The sequence below is a fragment of the Ictidomys tridecemlineatus genome, chromosome 12 (assembly GCF_052094955.1).
Source record: "Ictidomys tridecemlineatus isolate mIctTri1 chromosome 12, mIctTri1.hap1, whole genome shotgun sequence".
Classification (NCBI taxonomy): Eukaryota; Metazoa; Chordata; class Mammalia; order Rodentia; family Sciuridae; genus Ictidomys; species Ictidomys tridecemlineatus.
In genome coordinates, this window is record NC_135488.1 from 83,126,252 (window position 1) to 83,143,210 (window position 16,959).

General features: G+C 38.4%; 2 long non-coding RNA genes across 3 annotated transcripts; one reads left to right on the top strand and one right to left on the bottom strand.

The window, feature by feature from the left end:
* Positions 1 to 8,305: 8,305 nt before the first annotated feature.
* Positions 8,306 to 10,457, bottom strand: LOC144369380 (uncharacterized). The gene is made up of 2 exons (XR_013428991.1): positions 10,385 to 10,457; positions 8,306 to 8,469 (listed from the first exon to the last, which is right to left on the bottom strand). It is a non-coding gene; the product is annotated as an uncharacterized LOC144369380 (long non-coding RNA).
* Positions 10,374 to 13,772, top strand: LOC144369379 (uncharacterized). Of its 2 annotated transcripts, none has more exons than XR_013428989.1 (2): positions 10,374 to 11,103; positions 13,003 to 13,772. It is a non-coding gene; the product is annotated as an uncharacterized LOC144369379 (long non-coding RNA). The 2 variants fall into 2 exon arrangements; XR_013428990.1 differs by having other exon boundaries at positions 10,374 to 10,685.
* The last annotated feature ends 3,187 nt before the right edge of the window (positions 13,773 to 16,959 follow it).

Genomic DNA, 16,959 nt, shown 5'->3' on the forward strand with positions numbered 1-16,959 from the left:
GGGCTCCGTTGCCAAAAAATGGACAGGGGGCCCCAATGCTCCGGGGCCCCAAACCACAAATATACGGAGCACTGGAGGAACCCAGCAACCCCAGCAACCCCATCAGGGTAGTGCCCAGCACATCAGATCCCTCATCAGACAAACCAGAGGGAGCGCAGGGTTGGACATCTGCGCCTCCACCAAATCAGTACTAACTCCAGAGATGGGAGTTCAAATCATTCCCACAGGGGTAAAAGGACCTCTTCCCAAAGGAACAGTAGGCTTATTATTGGGACGCAGCTCTTCTACTCTAAAAGGACTTTTGATAAGTCCTGGGGTAATTGATTCCAATTATGAAGGTGAAATAAAAATTATAGCCAGTTCTCCAAAGGGTATATCAGTAATTTCACCAGGAGATAGAATAGCACAGTTACTAATAATACCAAGCCTACATGATAAATTTTCCAGTCATGTTGTAGAAAGAGGTTCCAAGGGATTAGGCTCCACAGGTGTAGATTGGGCTATGCTTTCTTTAAATTTAGATTCTCGCCCCATGCTAAAACTAAATATTCAAGGACATGAATTTAATGGGCTACTGGATACAGGTGCAGATCTTAGCATCATCTCTCGTCAAGAATGGCCAAAACATTGGCCATTACAACAAGCCACTCAATCGCTTCGAGGCCTAGGAGTGGCGACTAATCCCGATAGAAGTGCAATGCTATTAGATTGGAAGGATCCTGAAGGATGTGAAGGAACTATACAGCCATATGTATTGGATCATCTTCCCGTAAATTTATGGGGACGAGATGTCTTAGATCAATTAGGTTTGACATTAACAAATAATATCAATCAAAATGCACCCACTATTATGGCTAGACAAGGTTTTAGGAAAGGAAAAAGATTAGAAAGACAAGAACAATGTATAGCAGCACCAATACAAATAGATCAAAGAACAGACAGACATGGGTTGGATTTTCACAAAGGGCCACTGAGACAATAAAAATTACATGGAAATCAGAAAGACCAGTATGGGTTCCTCAGTGGCCCTTGACTAAATAAAATAAAATTTCCCGTAAATTTATGGGGACGAGATGTCTTAGATCAATTAGGTTTGACATTAACAAATAATATCAATCAAAATGCACCCACTATTATGGCTAGACAAGGTTTTAGGAAAGGAAAAAGATTAGAAAGACAAGAACAATGTATAGCAGCACCAATACAAATAGATCAAAGAACAGACAGACATGGGTTGGATTTTCACAAAGGGCCACTGAGACAATAAAAATTACATGGAAATCAGAAAGACCAGTATGGGTTCCTCAGTGGCCCTTGACTAAAGAAAAGACACAAGTAGCCCATGATCTGGTCAAACAACAATTAGCGGAAGGACATATACAACCTTCTGTATCTCCCCATAATACTCCCATTTTTGTCATCAAAAAGAAATCTGGTAAATGGAGACTACTGCAAGATTTAAGAGCCATTAACAATGAAATGGTCATTATGGGACCTGCTCAATCGGGGATTCCTCAATTGTCTGCTTTGCCAAAAACTTGGTATGTTTTAGTTATAGATATTAAAGATTGTTTTTTTTCAATTCCAATTCATCCTGAGGATAGTCCACGTTTTGCATTTACTATCCCTGCACTAAATCATGAAGGTCCTGATCAGAGATATGAATGGAAAGTACTCCCTCAAGGGATGGCTAACAGCCCAACTATGTGTCAAATTTATGTTAACAAAGTAATCCAGCCACTTAGAAATCAAAATCCTGAACTACAAATATTTCACTATATGGATGATGTGTTATTGGCACACAAAGCTAAAAACACATTGCTAGAATGTTATGCCACACTTACAAACTTATTAAAAAATTATAATCTAGAGATAGCAATAGATAAAGTGCAATTAAATTTTCCAATTAATTATTTAGGAGTTCTATTATCCTCAACCATGGTCCGTCCACCAAAAATTCAAATACGAGTAGATCAACTCAAATCACTTAATGACTTTCAAAAGTTATTAGGAGACATAAATTGGATAAGGCCTTATCTAGGTATTCCAACAGGAGAATTGGGACCTTTATTTGATATCCTAAAAGGTCCATCAGATCCAAATTCACCCCGAATGTTAACGCCTGAAGCAAGAAAGGCATTAAAAATCATTGAAACATATATGGAAAATATGCATTTGGATAGAATTGATATAAGTTTGCCTTTATTATTTATTGTATTACCAACAAAAAATATTCCTACAGGAGTATTTTGGCAAGAAGGTCCATTATTATGGATACATTTATCTTATTCTCCTAACACTATTCTTACTAGATATCCTGAGGCTGTAGGACAATTAATACTCAAAGGAATAAAAACAGCAAAGGCAGTGTTTGGAATTTCTCCCCATAAAATTATTACTCCATATACTATGAATCAAATTGATGAATTAGCTAATGAGTTAAATACTTGGGCAATAATAATGTGCAAATCTAATGTTTCATTTGATAACCACTTACCATCTAATCCTTTATTGTCTTTTTGGTCATTGCATCCTGTAATTTTTCCAAAAATGACAAGAAAAACACCTATCATGAATGCTCCAAATATATTCACTGATGGGTCAAATAATGGTACAGCAGCAATAGTTACACCTGATCAAACTTTTACATTTTTAGTACCCAAACAATCAGCTCAAAAGGTAGAGCTTAATGCAGTATTACAAACTTTTGTGATGTTTAAAGATTCTGTATTTAATTTATTTTCTGATAGCCAGTATATAGTTAATGCTATAGTATCCCTTGAAGATGCTGGTAGAATTTCCCCTTCTTCTACTGTTTTCTCTTTGTTTTCCACTATACAAAGTTTAATCTGGGACAGAAAAGATCCATTCTTTATAGGACATATCAGGGCACATACAGGATTGCCTGGAGCCCTTAGTTTAGGCAATGATTTAGCAGATAAAACTACACGTGACATACATATTTTCTCTGTACTAGAAGAAGCTATAAATTTTCATGAAAGATTCCATGTCAATGCTAATACTTTACAAAAGCGTTTTAAAATAACTAAGGAACAAGCTAGACAAATAATAAAACAATGTCAAAATTGTGTGACCTTTTTACCACAAGTTAATCTTGGAGTCAATCCTAGAGGATTGATGCCTAACCATATTTGGCAGATGGACGTCACACACTTGCCAGAATTTGGAAAATTAAAATATTTGCATGTTACAGTTGATACTTCTTCTGGATTTTTGATGGGCTCCCTTCATGCCGGCGAAAAAACTAAAGATGTTATAGCTCATTGCTTACAAAATTTTGCCACTGTGGGCATTCCAAAACAGTTAAAAACAGATAATGCCCCTGGTTATACGTCTACTTCTTTTAAACAATTTTGCTCATCATTTGGCATTACTCATATAACAGGAATCCCATACAATCCACAGGGTCAAGGCATAGTTGAAAGAGCTCATCAAACTATTAAAATGTACTTATTAAAGCAAAAAGATGGAATTGGGAAGGGGTATATATTCCCCAAAGATAAACTTAAAATAACGCTTTTTACTCTAAACTTTTTAAATTTGGATTCATCAGGACTTAGTGCTGCAGAAAGGCATATGTGTCCAAAAAATGTACATAAGCCCAAGGTACTTTGGAAAGATATTCTAACAGGACAATGGAAAGGTCCTGACCCAGTAATTGTCTGGAATCGGGGGTCTGTTTGTGTGTTTCCACAGGAAGAACAGCAGCCGATTTGGATTCCAGAGAGATTAACCAAGGTTCTGACCCAGAACAGCAGCCGATTTGGATTCCAGAGAGATTAACCAAGGTTCTGACCCAGTGATTGTCTGGAGTCGGGGGCCTGTTTGTGTGTTTCCACAGGGAGAACAGCAGCTGATTTGGATTCCGGAGAGATTAACTAAAATCCTGACCCAGTGATTGTCTGGAGTCGGGGGTCTGTTTTTGTGTTTCCACAGAGAGAACAGCAGCCGATTTGGATTCCAGAGAGATTAACTAAAGCGATTTCTACAGACCAAAAAGAAGATGATTTAGCTCAAATCCATAATAGCTGATATCCAAAACTCCAATTTGGCTATCCTTACATCTGCGACAGAACCAGGATGCTTTTTTCAATATCTATTTTATTATTGCCCTTTCCCATATCATGAAGTTCTATTTTATTTTTTTGAGCTCATACAGACCTAGGTTAATGTTTTGCTGATCAGTTCTATTTTTTTTTTTTTTTTGACTATAGAGTTTTTAAACATTGCAATAGAGATTTTACCTGTAAAAAGTTATAAGGCCTTTACTATTGTGTTATGTGTTGTATGTATTATGTTATGTGTGCACACTTGTGTTTTGTGTTATATGTTTGAATGTACGTATGTCCAATGTACATATTTCTATATATCATATATGATGAGCGCTCATGAAAAGATGGATCCAAATATTTTTTTTTTTTTATTCACGTGATTTAAATGGTTTAATTTAAATTGGGTAAATAACTGTTAAGAATTGTTTTAATATGTAAACAAAAAAGGAGGTTAACAGATCTGTTTGTTTACTCTCACCTTTAGTTTTCATTATATTTAATAATTCTCTTCACTATAATGTAAATTGTTAAGAAAATTGTTTTCTTTTAGTGTCTTCTGGAATGTTACCTAATTTTTTCTTTAGCCATTATTGCCAGAATTTCTATCTTCATCCCAGTGCCGATGAAGATAATATAAATTGTTAAGAAAATTGTTTTCTTTTAAGAAAATTGTTTTCTTTTAGTGCCTTCTGGAATGTTACCTAATTTTTTCTTTAGCCATTATTGCCAGAATTTCTATCTTCATCCCAGTGCCGATGAAGATAATATAAATTGTTAAGAAAATTGTTTTCTTTTAGTGTCTTCTGGAATGTTACCTAATTTTTTCTTTAGTCATTATTGCCAGAATTCCTATCTTCATCCCTGTGCCGGTGAAGACAAAGATAAAACTAATCTACAGTTTCTGCAATAGCCATCACTGAACTGCTTACAGAACTTACACTGAACTGCTTACAGAACCGTCAATTGACTTGGTATATCTTCCTCCCTTCTGCTTGTCATGATCATTCAGCTAAAATTTGGGGGTCAACAGAGGTGAGGCAAAGAACCTCACCCCCCCCCCCCCCCCGCTGAGACCTCTCCACAGGTGTGGCTGTACTGGACCGGTAGTCAATGACGGGTAAGATCCAATTACAATGGTACCAACCTAAGACAGGAGGCTGACGCCCTGAGGTCAGCTCATCCGAAGACGGGTAAGGACCATATGTATTGGACAACCTAAGGCAGGCACGGTCCCTAAGCCACATGCTTGTTGTTTAAACAGAGAGGGGGAGATGTTGAGAGCCACAGCCAAAGGGGCCCCAGCAAACTTCCAGCTGCCAGCAAGCTTCAGACTGCCCCAGCAACATCTAGCTGATTGGCTCCTCTGCGGTGATGTTCATTGGGCTGTTTCCCTGCCCTTCAGACTGCCAGCTGATGATTGGCTCACAGCGGCCCCAGCAACATCTAGCTGATTGGCTCCTCCACGGAGCTGCTCATTGGGTGACTTCTTTGGCTCTGCCCACGCAACCCAGCCAATCGGCCTCAAGAGAGGAGGATTGTGGGAGGTTGAAAGGGTGGTGTGGGAGAGAGAGGCTGGTGGAAGCCGGTGGTGGCAGTTGGGCTCTGAGGGTTTTTCCCTGGAGCTGTTTTGTTTGGCGTTTGTAGTTCTAAAAATAAAGTTAGTTTCTTTTTGACAAGTGGCTCCTGATTTGTGCCAAGCCAGACTTCGGCACATAGTGGCTGCCAATCTTACTGGAGTGAGATGGTATCTTAGGGTGGTTTTGATTTGCATTTCTCTGACTGCTAGAGATGGTGAGCATTTTTTCATGTACTTGTTGATTGATTGTATATCCTCCTCTGAGAAGTATCTGTTCAGGTCCTTGGCCCATTTGTTGATTGGGTTATTTGTTATCTTATTGTCTAATTTTTTGAGTTCTTTGTATACTCTGGATATTAGGGCTCTATCTGAAGTGTGAGGAGTAAAAATTTGTTCCCAGGATATAGGCTCCCTATTTCATAGTTATCTTCTTATAAGGATACTAGTCACATTGGATTAGGGGCCCAACCTATTCCAATGTGACTTTCATCTTAACTAATTACATTTGCAACAGCCTTCTTTCCAAACCAGAATACATTCTGAAATACTGTAAATTAGGATTTCAACTTTTTTTTTTAATGGTATTGTCAATTGAACCATATCCACAGTCCTTTTTATTTTGAGACAGGATCTTGCTAAGTTACAGAGACTGGCTTCCAACTTGTGATCCTCTTGTCTCAGTCTCCTGAGTAGCTAGGATCAAGGTCTATGCTACCATATATTTTTTTGAATGAAGAGTGGGTGGAGAAAAAAGGGGAACACAATTTAACCCATAATGACTTTCAAAATTTTAGTAAATGCTGCCAAAAATATGCCAGTCTATAGTCTCATCAATAATTTATAAGTATAGTGTTTCACATTCTTTTTTTAAAAAAGTATTTATTTTTTTTAGGTGTAGATAGACACAACACAATGCCTTTATTTTTATGTGATGCTGAGGATCAAACCTGGGTCCTGCCCGCGCTAGGAGAGCACTCTACTGCTGAGCCACAATCCCAGGCCCTAGTGTTTCACATTCTTACACTGGATATTATAAATTTTTATTATTTTCTAGTATAATTGGTAAAAAAAAAAGAGCATAACTTGGAGCCAGCTCAGTGGTATATGCCTGTAATCTCAGCAACTTGGGAGGCTGAGGCAGGAGGATCAAAGTTTGAGGCCAACCTCTGCAACTAAGGAAGACTCTGACTCAAAATAAAAAGGATGGGGACAATGTAGTATAGCATCCCTATACTGAAAAAAAAATGTATAACTCACTTTATTTTGCTTAATTCTTAGAGCATATTTTCTCTTATTTTACAGATTTCTTCTGTAATTCACTCTAGTGTCCTTCGTTTATTTTTTTGTTGCACAATTCATTTTCTTCCTTATTGACTTTCTAAGTATTTTTTTTAATATACTAAAGGAATCAACTCTTTGTTTACTATGTATGTTGTACTCCCTCAATTTTCCTTTACTTCTGTTTTTGCTACACAGAAACTTATTACTTTATGTAGCTACCATTCCTTTTTTTAGAATCTAGGAATTTCCAAACTTAGAAAGGCCTTATTCATCCCAATACTATAAAAATATATATTCATATTTTCTTCTAATGAAATTATGGGTTTATTTGTACATTTAAGTTATCAGTCTCTTTGATACATATTTTAGTATAAGGACAATTCAATATTCTTGTTTTTCCCAATGGCTATCAGTTGTCACAGATGTATTTTTCTGACATATTGGGAAGGCAGCATTATGCATAAATTGCCACCTGTTTGGGGTTCATTTCTGTGCCTCCTCTTTTGTTCCATTGTCCTGTCAATTTTTGCTAGGCTAGAACCACAGTATTAGTTACTATACATTTATAATACACTTTTATATTGATTAAGGCTTGTTTTCCTTCTTTACTTTTCACAGTTTTTTCTATTTCCACAAACTTATTCCTTTAGACTGTCTTAATTTTGTCAAGTTCTTAAAAAAATGTTAGTATTTTGATAGAATGGTATTAAGTTTATAATGAAGAGAAAACTGGCACTTTGTATTTTCCTACTCAATAATGGAACTTTATTTCCCATGAATTCAAATATTTTATGTCTTTAAATATTATACCTTTTTCTTCATATAGTACAGGTTAAATAAAGTCTTGTTAAATTATTCGTAACTATTTTATTTTTCATTACTACTGTAAATATACTATTTTCTTCCAGTGAATTTTCTACCTGCTTGTTGTTTGTATGCAAAATTTGTTGATTTTAAAAAGATATTGAATATGTGACTAGTTACTTTCTTGAATTTTCATGTTGCTTATCTAGTAGTTCCAAATGTATTGTCATAGTACATGCAGCAACTAAAATTTTGCCTCCTTTCTTAAAATATTTGTATCTTTTATTGGTTCTCTTATCTAATTTTTTTTTTTTTAAACAGAAGGGATGATTTATTGTACATGCGTTACACTGGCCACAACTGAGAAACGAGTTAGTTCAGAATGCCAAAGGTCCCGGGCAAAGGACCAACAGGGGATGTTAAAAGCAAGGTGGGTCTTCTCTCAGTGGTGATCTTGGCGATGAGGTGACGATGTGAGTTCTTAAATCCACCGAGACACAATGTGGACAGTAGGAGGCAGTCCAACTTGTACCAAGGTCCCCGGCCCCTGGCATTCCGTTATCTCTACTCCTTTGGCCTCCACGGTGCACAAGCTAGTTTACTTGGACCTCTGCCTCATCTTTCTTCTTTTGCGCTTCAGCCTGCGCATTCGCTTCTTCCTCCACTTGGCTCTCATGGCGCAGAGGTTTCCAAGAAGATGGCGCTAAGGCCGAGAGTCTTATCTAATTTTATCAGCTGGATTTTTCAAGAAAAAAGGTTAACTATTATTAGTAATGGTAGACATTCTTGTTTAATTCCTGATTTTAGTGGAAACATTTTTATTGTTTTCCTGTCAATCATGATGGTAAATCATGACTTGGGATACCTGTTTATTACATTAGGGAAGTATTCTTACATTCTTATTTTGACATAGTCATTAATAACACATCACTTAAGGGCTGGGGATGTTGCTCAGTGGCAGAACATTTGCCTAGCATGCACAAGGTCCTGGCTTTGGTCCATTGTATCAAAAAACAAACAAACACTATGTCACTCGCTTAATAGCTATGTGCACCAACTTCCTAGATATGTGATGTGGGAGGCAAGATTCTTAACTTTGCTAGGCTTTAGGATCCTCATCTATAAAATGAAGAGGATAGATAGTACATCCTCATTTGGGTAATGGAGAGGACTAAATGAGAAAATGTATACAAAGCACATTAGAAAGTGCCCAGTATATAATATGGGCAAAATAAATATGCTCTTGTTATTGTTGTGAATGAATGTTCAAATTTATTACATTACTTTTGTACATCTATGAAGGTCATCATGGCTTTTTCCTTTGACTATTCATATAGTAACTTATAATTATAGATTTTCTAAAATTTAATCATCCTAAAATGAGTCCCACTTTGTCATAGTGTATTTTTGGTTTTGGTTTTGGTTTTGGTACCAGGGATTGAACTTAAGAGCACTTAACCACTGAGCCACATCCCCAGCCCTTTTTATTTTATTTTTTATTTTGAGACAGGGTCTCACTAAGTTGCTTAGGATTTTGCTTAGTTGTTGAGGTTGGCTCTGAACTTGTGATCCTCCTGCCTCAGCCTCCTGAGCCACTGGAATTACAGGCATGTGCCACCACACCAGTGTCATAGTGTATTTTTACAGGAATACTGAATTCTATTTGTTTATATTTTGATTAGGATTCTTACATTATGTTTAAAAGAAAGATTACTCTGGTAATATGTGTGTGGGAATGGGTGTGATATGGGCTGTGCACAGGAGGTATATTTGTATTTGTGCTGTGTGTGGTGTAGGTATAGTGGCATATATGTGCAAGTCATGTTTGTATTTGTCTAGTGTGTGGTAATGTGTAGTGTGTATGTGGTATGTTGGTTTGTATTTGTGCAATGTATATGGTGTACATGTGGGAGTAGACAATATTTGGGTGCAGTGTATATGTGTGTTCTTTATGCGGTTTTGTTGGTAAGGATATGTTGACTTCATAAAATCAATAAGACTTTTGTTTCATGCTCTGGATGAGTTAAATAGTAACAATTATTTCTTCCTTAAAGTTTTCAACTTAATAATTTTTCTCTTGGGTGCCTGTAATCCTAGCAGCCCAGGAGGCTGAGGCAAGAGTAGAGCAAGTTCAAAGCCAGCCTCAGCAACTTAGCAAGGCCCTAAGTAACTCAGTGAGAGCCTGTCTCTAAATAAAATACAAAAATAAAGTGCTGAGGATGTGACTCAGTGGTTGAACACCCCTATGTTCAATCCACAGTGCTAAAATTAATAAATAAATAAATAAAATAAAATGAGTAACTTTTTTTATGACCTAAGCCTAGGTAGTTCATGGTAGCACTATCAATTTCCTCCACAGTTTGAATTCTAAAAATCTCGTCAATTTTGGTAAGAATTTCTTTAAAAAGCATTCGTTCATCTTCATTATTAGAAAATACAGAAACATCGAATAATAGTGCAGTGAATTTAAAAGTTTTCCTCACATTAAATTTGAATTGCAAAAGTGAGAAGAGCTGAGAAGCGATTCTAACTCTGAGAACATTGTAAGGATGGTTAAGAGGGGTCCTATGGAATTTGATCATCTTTGAGAAATAAAAAGGAGAAATATGATTGGTTTATTTACTCAATTAGGTAAGCAGTAAATACACACCCACAAAGTCAAAGTGACGAACTTCGAGATCCCTGCCAAGCATCCAGAGCCTTCTTCAAGGACGCTGAAGTGCGCACGCGCAGACGGAAGCTCAGCGGCATGCTCACCTGCGGACTGCGTCGAACCGGAAGAACTTGTCGGAACCGGAAGGACTTCGTGGGAGGGAGGCTGGCGCCTAGTTGAAAAAAAGAGGAAAGGTTCAGAAAGACTGACAGCGTAGGAAGAAGCTGAGGCAGCGAAGCGGGGGACAGGCCTGCTGGCGTAGGAAGGACGCGCAGGTTCTGGGACTAGTGAGGCTTGGGTACGTGTCTGTCATAAGTTAGCTGACCTCTCGTCCTTAACCCGAGGCTTGTTCATTTTCACACCACATTCGCTTCCTCCCACTTGAGAAGAGGCTGCGGAGTGAGTGTACTCAGTCCGGCCCGTGGGGTGTACAGGCTTTCTCTGTCGCCACCCCAGACCCACGCTCTGCAGAGGTGACCCGTCTTCATTTTACAGATGTTGCTTCCTTGGTCAAAGTTTTCTCAGAACACAGAGAGCTCTGCTCTTGGGCTCCATATTTTTAGCAGTAACTTTCTCTAGCTGGGTGGGCAGTTTCCCCCATTACCACACAGAAGCTGGAAAGATGCTGGACACAGACTGGAAAAGGACCAATCATTAACTCTCAAGGGGCTTTCAGAGTGGAGATGAATTTCCCACTCTCAGTATTGACATTCCAGGTAATTCCTTTCTTTCCTTTTTTTTTTTTTTTTTTTTTTTTTTGTTCTGAGAGAATGTTTCTGACCTTGGTCCTCCAGGGAAGGTTAAAATGAAATAGGTTTTATTTGGTTGGCTTTCCATTCAGTCATAGCAGTTAGAACTGCAAGGGATGTCACACCTGAAGAAACAGGTCCCTAGAGGTACTGCAGAGGATGCTTTGCACAAAGAAGGTTATGATAGTTAATTTCATGTCAACTTGACTGGGCCTTGGGGACTATAATACTGAGCTGTGGATCTTCTTGTTGTCTGATCATTCCAGCCTTATTGGTTCTGTGCTTTCTCAGGGAGTACACTATAAAGATGTCTTTGAAGGTTCTGTGATTTTCCAAAGATCACATAGGGTAGTGGATCACGTTGGGTAGTGGAAAGAGCCTTTGGAGCCAAGCAGGCCTTGGTTCAAAAATCACAAGTGTGCCACTTTCTGTGTAACTTCAAACTTAACTTTCCTAAGCTGCTGTTCCCCTCATCAACAAAATGAGGCTAGCATATGGAACTTAACACAGTTACTGGAAGGACTAGAGTAATGCATAGAGTGTTAGCCATGCTATGATTGGGAATACCTAGGTGGGTTTTTTAGTTTGTTTGTTTTTGTTGTTGTTTTGATACTAGTGATTGAACCCAGGAATGCTTTACCACTGAGTTACATTCCCAACCCTTTTAAATATTTTATTTTGAGACAGGGCCTTGCTAAGGTGCTTAGGGCTTCTGTAAGTTGCTGAGACTGACCTGGAATTCACAATACTCCTGACTCAGCCTCCCAACTTACTGAAATTACTGTTGTGTACCACCTGGCCTTATGTGGGTTTTATTAAAACATTAGGTTAAGCCAGGTGTGCTGGTACATGCCTGTAATCTCAGCTAACTAGGCGGCTGAGGCAGAAGAATTGCAATTTCCAGGCCAGCCTGGGCAACTTAGTGAGACCTGGTCTCAAAATTAAAAATGTAAAAGGGATTGGTGATGTTGTTTAGTGTTAAGAGTGCCCCTGGGTTCAGTACCCAGTACAAACAAAAACAACAACAACAAACAAACAAACAAAACAGTATAAAATGAAAGACTTGAGGTGAAACTAAAAAATGTTTCAGGCTATGGATCCAGTAATCTGTCTTTGCCAAAAGGAGGAAACAGTTCTGGGCAAAATGAAAATCATCCAAAAGTCTATAGAAGGATTATAGTTTTTAAATTCTTAATTTCAGCCATTAGAACCAGATACTTCTTCAGATGTTAGTGGAGTATCTAATGTACAACTTCTGCTTCATCCCGTCAGGATAGAGTTTTGAGTCAGTAGACTCAGATTTTTCCATGCCAGAGATCCCTTGGCATACAGAAGGATAGATCCTCATTCTCTTGGTTTCTGGAAGAGGGCAATCCCAGTTGTTTTTACCTTTGAACTCTGTGAGGATGGCTTAAAATTCTTTGATACTCTTCCAGTAGAGATGTGAGCTCTATTTCTCCTACCCTTGTTTCTGAGCTGGCCCAGTAAAGTAAAGTAGAAGGGAAACTATGATTGTTCTGGGACTAGACTTTAAGAGAACAAGCAGATTCTTCCTTGCTCTTTTGGAGCCCTTAGTAGCCATATGGCAAGTCTGGTTGCCATGGTAGAGAGATTACATGGAGAGGCCATGAAACTACATGGAGAGGGCTGGGGATTTGGCTCAAGCGGTAGCGCGCTCGCCTGGCATGTGTGCGGCCCGGGTTCGATCCTCAGCACCACATACCAACAAAGATGTTGTGTCCGCCGAGAACTAAAAAATAAATATTAAAAGTTTCTCTCTCTCTCTCTCTCTCTCTCTCTCTCTCTCTCTCTCTCTCTCTCTCTCTCTCTCTCCCCTCTCTCACTCTCTCTTTAAAAAAAAAAAAGAAACTACATGGAGAGAAAGAGGGGCCATCCAAATCAGCCTTCTACCCCGTGCTATTCCCATTAAGGTGCCAGGAATCTGAGAAGAGCCATCTTGGACCGTCCAGACCAGACCAGACAGCCGCAGCTGAATATCACTGAACAATCCCAGGTAAAAGAGAAGAATCACCTTACCAAGAGCTGCTGAATGCCTGACCCCCAAATAGTGATATATAATAAAACAACTGTTGTTTCAAGCCACTAAATCTTATAGAAGTTTAATTTGTAGCAATAGATAACCAAGAAGTCTGCACTTGGAACCAGATTCCTAAAAATTGATTAGTTACCTTCAACCGTAACTTTCTTTTTCCTCAACCATTTGTTTTACAATTTGTAACAGTAAGATTATAGAGAGAAAAAGAATGGAGCATGGAAAAGGATGGGGGAAAAAGAGAAGAAGATTTGGCATCTACTTGGAAATGAAAAAATAGAATCAAAATAGCCAAATGAAGAAATGGCTCAATCTTTACCATTCTTTGGAAACCCTGTCCATTGTTTCAGCACTAGTCCCAGCTTAGATGATAAATCAAGACAAACAGCTAATGGCCAACAGAACTTCTTTATTCACAGTTTCTACTTGACATCAGTTTCATTCATTCATAAGTGTTTATTGAGTTAGTGTTATCTGTGGGAGAAACTTAAAAATGTGAAATAATTTAAATGTGTACCCAGTTGAGTCTCAAAACAAGATACATCTCTTTCCATAATCAAGTCAATAAAATGCTATATTGTCATTTCAAGGATAAGAAATTCATTTTTCTGTCTTGGTGCTTCCTGCCTGTGAAACATTCAAGAAACCTCTGGGTATCTAACCAGATCATGTCAAAGAAAATCCCCTCTGCCCAAATAAACCATTCCTACCACCATCATTGCAGTGTATCTTTACTACAGAGCTGATAAAAACAGTCCATCAGAATCTTTTCCCAAAGAAATGCTACAATAGTTGAGGTCCATGACAAAAAGAGTTGAGGTTAGTGTGCCCACTTTACCACCAAAGTCAGTGGTTCATTGGTGTCTGGCCTGCGCATTACAGGAATCACCACTGAATCTTTGGTAGTTGTCTCTGAGAATACAGGGAAGATAAGAATACCACATTCCCCACAATGCCACATCACCTTTGGATGCTTCAGATATCAGTAAATCTTCATGTACCACAAAATCTTCCCTGCTTAGGAATGTCATGGAACCTGGATGACTGGGCATTAGAGATTCTCCACAATAGCCACAAGATACACCACAAACCAGACCTCTTCCATGAGCAATTGGTAAGGTTCCAGGAGAGAACTATCTTCTAGATCCAAGTCAGCTTCACTTTCTGTCCTACTGTTAATCACTTTTCATTTTCCCTGGCCTCAACATAGTCAAAAATGGTTTAACAATACATTCCCAATGTCTATTGCTACTTCAGTATAATAAAAACATAGTCTGCCTCCCTTGCAGAAGGCATGCACACACCCCAAACTAGATAACAACAGAGAGAGTAATACATTGAATCATAGCTGATTAAATATAGATGGAAACTCAGCAGCCTTCCAACCTTTAGAAGGACTTCCCTGGCCCTCAATGCCCAAGGACAGCACTGCTGCCTGTGTTGTGATGCTGCCTAACTGAGCTGAGGAGCTACTAGTCTTCAGAAGCTTTTTTTACTGTTCTCATAAAATGGGAGAAAGTATCCTTATCTCTAAGCCTTCTATTCTGGGGACTTGAGCTTGAAACCAGTTAACTGGGACAACCTGGCAGAACCAGAACAGACTCCAAGGGTCATATAGTCCAACCTCATTATGCTGACAGAGAAACCAACTTACCCAGCCTGTGCAAAACCACAAATAGCATTTGATAGTTGAGTCCATGTCCTCTACCCAAACCCCTTCCAGATTTTCATGTAACTGCCTCTATTGCCCTTAAAAATAAACTGAAAGATACTTAAATAATTTAGGGGCTTTATTTTTTTTTTCTTTGCCTTAGAAAAACAGAAACATTCCTCATTAAGCCAAGGCAGGGTCTGACAGAGCTTGGCAGCTGGTAGTGTCTTTCTAAATCTGGAAACACCACATCTCTCTTGAAAGTGGGAGCAACAATTTGTGTCTCTTAAATGTGAAGAAATGTATTTCTTTATGTGAAAAAAAAAACTGCAGTGAAATTTCTGAAGATAAATATTGGGCAAGACAATCAGCAAAGGAAGAGATAACTGAGTTTGTCAGAAGAGTTAGTTTCTTCATGTGCCAAAAGGAGAAAAAACCAAAACAGGTAAATTATTTTCCATTTGTAATTATGTTCACCAGATTTCTCCAGAAAATAAATATATAAGAACTCATGAGTTATAAAAAACTGAATGCAGTTGAAATAGAGCTAAAGAGGGTGAGGGAACTTTATTCACCCTAGAACAAAAATTTCCCACCATTTCCATCCAGAATCATTGATGGGTTGAAGTCATATTCCTGAGATCACTGGTTTTGGGGAGAAATCCATTTAAAACACACACTTTATTTATTCACATACATAAATGATGTGACAATGGTGTAATTTGTGAAGAAGAATCTCTAGGTCTTCATTCATTCACCTTCATTTATTAAATACCCACTGCATATAAATATTAGAATAATTTCTGGATGTCTAGGGGAAAATAAGATCTAAGAACCACCTTTAGCTCTCACATTCCAATAAAGGAAGACAAACAGATGAAGTGAGGTACAGTGGCATATGTCTGTTATCCCAGCTACTCAGAAGACTGAGGCAGGTGGAGGCTGAGACAGGAGGATCTTAAGGTCAAGGCCAGCTTGAGTAACCCAGTAAGACCCTGCCTCAAAATAAATAAAAAGGGCCGAGGATGTAGCTCAATAGTAGAGCACCCCTGGGTTCAACCTCCAATATCACAAAAATAAAACAAAATCAGATGAGAGCCAAAAGTACTATCATGAGAGAATATATAGATATTGGGGCCCCAGAGGCACTTGGGGTTTAAATATTTAAAGATATTAGGACCAAAGTAGATAAAAGTAATAGGACAGAAAGGGGCAGATATGAGAAATGAAAAGACACAAGTGAATAAATGACTTGGTAATCAGTTGGACATAAGGTCTATGAAAGAAGAAGGCAATAGAATGATTCCCTGTGGCACATCCTGACTGCATTCATAGGCTGCTCACAGCAGTGCAGGCCTACTGGGGTCCATGATGCACCTTTGGCATCTTGAGCATGCAAGATAAATATCCATTGCTATTACCGCAAAGGAGGGTTTTTGCTCTTTAGCTTGAATTCCTCAGCTTTTTGCTGTTCTTCCTCCCCTTTTTCTTACCTTATTCCTACATCTTGAAAAACAAGTGCCTTTATGAATGGATGACGAATTCTTCTACTGCAATACACAGGTCTAGTCCAACAGAGTACCCATTGTCTTCTCTGAATTCATTCTGTTGTCTTTGTTTATGTTTCCTGTACCTTAGCATTGCTCACTTTAATGTACATTGTCTTACACTTATTTTCTCTTTCCTACTCCCTTGTATCATAGCTCAAGAAATAGCTGTATATTTTTGATTACCTGAAATTGGATAGGACTGATTACTAAGGTAGAAAATTCTAGAATTAGGTCTATTCACTAAAATTGGGAATATGGGGACAGGCACATACACTATGGGTCTAGATTTAACCAAAGGTTGGAAGTTCAAAAGCAAGAGTGTGACAAATAGGAGCAGGCCAAGTTGCCATTTGCATCATAGGATCTAATGTGTAGGGTGGAGTTCATGCTAGAGTGTTACTGTTACAGGAGAAGATGGCATTCTCCTGACCAGCAAATATCAGCCTTATCCAGCCGATACTAGTCAGCATTTAAGGCAGGCAGTGCTGAGGCACAGAGAAAACAACCAAAGCATCTAGTTACCAGAATGGGTTTAAGCAGGAAGCAGATTAGCAGCCTGGGTGAGCCTC